The following is a 4,187-nucleotide window of genomic DNA, read 5'->3' on the forward strand; positions in this document are numbered from 1 at the left end:
GTTGAAAAGAGAAGCTTTGTGTTCATAGGAGGTATAAGTTATTACTTTGAACAGAAGATAGTTAAGGACTTGTTACTTGTTCTTTCAGCATCTATTATTAAGACATTACTAAGTACCAAGTGTTGAGGATACAAAAACAGCATCAAGTTGTGTGATGCTAGCCAATGTGAGGTAAACCACAAAATCTTACTAGTTGATACAATAGAAGTTTGTATTAATTTTTCTCTAGTGAGAAGTCCAAAACTATGTTTCTAATCTGCAGGAAGGACCTCTTTTTCAGTGGTGATTTAGGCAATCCACCTTCTTCCATCATTCAAGTCACCATTGTCATCTACGTCAAGCTAGAGGAAACGAAAACAGCATAGAGAATAAGTGAAACTTTGTATGGACAAGACCTGCAAAGTGTGTATATTGTTTCTGCCCCTACCCCATTGGTTAGAACTTAGAGCTACACCCAGTTACAAGGAAGGCTGGAAAAGATATTATCTAACTGTATGCTCAGGAACTGAAGAAAATAGGTTTTGTGAAGGACTAGCCCATCTCTGCCACAAAGATAAATAAGACATAGTATTTTATCTTTAAGGAAGGCACAATCTGTTTGGATATGCTGGCAGATGGTATTGTACAGAGAGATAAGAACTTTAAGAAATATATGTAGATGAAGATAGAACAACAGAGAACAGGTTCAATTTGTTGTTGGGAAGTCTGGAAAGTTGGGCAGGGGTGGATGGCATTATTTGAAAGAGGTCATAGAGAAGGTGATTCTTGAACTAAATTTTGGTGAAAAATAGATGTTCACCAATCAGATGACGCCAGAGACAAGAGGATTTGAAATCAATGAAAACTTAAGAAAAAGGTATCGGGGGCATGGCATTATATACTAGGACACATGGAATTGTTCATGTGTTTGAATAATATGCAACACAGCTCTCTGCTTTGGATTATTTTTTGATTGCAAATAATATTGCTGCTCTCATTTAATTTGGGGATGAATTCACTTGACATATTTTTTTCTCATCTTTTATTTTTAACTATTCTGAGTTATTTTAAGCAAAACAATGGTAAACAGCATATAGCTGGAAGTTATTGTTTCAATTTAATCTCAAGGTTTTTTCTTATTAAACTGAATTAGTTACTATAAGTTAAATACTTGGAAATATACTGCCTTGTTTTGTGTTTTATGCATTCTGATAATTTGCATTTCTTTATGTTTCGTATGAACCAAGTTGAATTTTCTATTTGCTAGTGATTTGAAAAGTAGTGATTATCTATAAGCAATCACATTGGTTTTTTATTTTATATATATAAACTATGAAAGGATGAAACCAAATTATATCATCTGACTTTCCCTTATATGAAACAAATAATTTAGCATCTCTTTTATTTTTTTACAACCTACAACTCAAGATTCATTAAATTAAAATGGGATTAATGACTAGATATTTAGACATACCATCATTTTTACTACCAATATGATATTTTCAAATATTCCCTTTTGACTTTTTAATTTAATTTAAATTTATAATAATCTTTATAAAATTTGTTATACCAGTTTCTACATATTAGTGTGTTCCATGTTCATTTCACCTCTTGTATACTTCTATTTTTCCCATCTTCTAGTTCCTAACTTTACTTTTCCAACTTTAATATTTTATTTTAGAACAAAAATAACATTTAAAATGTTGGTTTTGGGATATAAACACAAAAATCAAAGTTTGAGATTCTGTCATTCTGAAAACAGTTTTCTAGATGTTATCTACTTTCCTTAGTTCCTTAGGTTTTCTTTTTTTTTTTTTCAGTTTTAGCTCATGTTCAATGTCTTATCCAAAACATATATCATATAGTGTCAGATAAAGTAACTTTCTTTATCTGAGTCATCACTTTCCTTTTGGAAAGCAGCCATGAATTTACAAACATGGAGCACAGGAAAACAGAGGACAATCCCTGGGCTAGAGCAGAAAGAAGCTCACTAATTGCAGGTATGTTTTTTGTTAAAGTAGTTGTACCAGTCATTACCCGAAGCTTTATGTACTTTTTTCATCTTGTGGGTGCCTGAGCTTCTGTACGTGAAATAAAATGGTATTGTTGGATGACTTTCTTCTGCTACTAGCAGTTTGTTTCTTTGAACTGAATTTCATCTCTTTGAACATTCAGTCCAAAGTTTCTTCTGGAGACTTTCATCTGAATGTCAATAAACTGTGAGTTTTGTAAGTAAAACTGTGATCTGTTCTTTGGCAAACTTCTGATGTAAATGATTCAGAGATATCCCCAGGATCAAACTCTTTCCAATGAACTTCCTCTTTGGAGATATTCTTTTGAATACAAAATGGCCTTTCTCACTGGACTTAAATACAAACAAATTTAATCTTTTGAAGACCAAGATATTGTAGCAATATTCTCCAAATTAGGATCAAGTTCTACCACTCTAACATTTAATTTTGCACTCTATCCCAATGCAAAACTGGGCAGATTCCAATAGCAAAGAATGCCATTTTCAGTAGTCCCAAGAAGATACTTAGACACATTAATCTCCCAAAGGTTCCTTATTTTCTCAGTTTATTGACAGAACGTATATTTAAACTCCCATGCCTCTCAATGTAATATTGTGACTTTTTTTTCTCAAAACTAACAAGTAAAGAATCATCTTCTAAGAAACAACAAATAGTTGCCTGGTATTTGTGGTAACTGCCCATAAAGTCATAGTTTCCACCAATAGCGTTTTTGCATGTGTCAGAATTATCTGTTAATATTCACATTTTGAAGTGATAATCTTTACTAACTGGAACAAAGCTGGGGGTTTCATATTCTTCCGTATGACAGAAACAGAAGGATGTGTTACCATATTTAGGTAGCAAATTAAGCTTTTGTTAAGAAAGGACAGAACTCTTGTGTTTTCTTATTATGTGTCCCTGGTTTCATATGCAATTCAAGCTGAATTTCCATTTTTTATTGTTACAGTACTGCGAGGAAGTTACATTGACAACCAAATAAAGCCCGTGTTAGCTCCATTTGGATTAGACTAGAATAATTGATATATTTTGCTGTATATCTATCTTGTATATAATTTAGTTTTCACTCTGAAAAGAATAAAACTGCAGGCAGCAGGTGTGTTGTTTATCACCAATTCTTTAATTATTGGATAAATTATAAAGCTATTAAAGATATCTCTGTCTTCCACTATCATAATAAAGTATAGAACCAATACCCTGCAGATAAGACTAAGAGATGGTCAACAGTATCTCCAAAGTGGGAGATAAACTCTCTCTTCTCTGTAGTATCTTGTCACTCCATGGGTACAAATTTACAATGGCCGCTCGTCAGACTGATGCTTGGTGCTGAAAAATCAAGATCCATGACCATATCATGGCATCAATGTAAACATGGGTACGTGTGCTTCTTATTAACATCAAAATTCCTCCGGTTATGATATCGGCCATTTATATGACCCACTTCTATGCAGTCTCCCATAGTCTCTCATAGGAAAGAGCAAAGAAGGCATGAAATTTATGTTCAATATGAAAGTCTTTATCAGAATGTCATCTATATAGTCCCACAGTTTAATTTTGACATCACAGGAACAAGAGTACAGCTGTAAATGGCTTTTGGGTTAAGCTGGAATCCAATTACCAAATTATTGTGTCTGTGCAATAGGTGTACACATTCTTCATAGCTTTGCCTTTGTTGAAAGGACCCAAGAGATATACTTGGATTTTAGCCTTAAGTGACAGACTATTGGGTACCCATGGAAATATTAGTTTTCTCCTCTGGTTCATTAGATAGAATTAACTAAGACCCTTTTATAACCTACACAGAACATCACCTCGGTGTTCTGCCTGCTACCACCACAAAAGAACACGCAAAAGCTCTCATCCTCCACTATATTTGCTCAGACACATCTATTTCCAATCTTAATTTTGATCTGGTTAATTCATTTGTTCACTAAAGAACATTATTAAATATTTAATCCTTCATTTTGGGACAAATACTCAGTAGAGTACTTCCTAAAATCCTATATATCTATCATTGTTTTTCCTTTGTCTGTTCACAGAGACAACAATTTATTTAGGGCATAGAATCTTTGGGACGTTACCCTTTCTGCTCCAAACATTGTAGATACTGATGATACTGTTTGAATATCTTCTGGAATCTGAGGATGTAGATAGAAATTCTGAAGTTGTTATGATTCT

The 4,187-nt window shown here is 33.3% G+C and overlaps 1 pseudogene; it reads right to left on the minus strand.

Annotated features, from left to right (window-relative positions):
- Window positions 1-1,836: 1,836 nt before the first annotated feature.
- Window positions 1,837-3,184, minus strand: LOC147917411 (WD repeat-containing protein 75 pseudogene; annotated as a pseudogene).
- Between the last annotated feature and the right edge of the window lie 1,003 nt (window positions 3,185-4,187).

This window comes from Ceratotherium simum, chromosome 3, assembly GCF_057802395.1.
Source record: "Ceratotherium simum simum isolate JZ-2026a chromosome 3, ASM5780239v1, whole genome shotgun sequence".
Taxonomy (NCBI): Eukaryota; Metazoa; Chordata; class Mammalia; order Perissodactyla; family Rhinocerotidae; genus Ceratotherium; species Ceratotherium simum.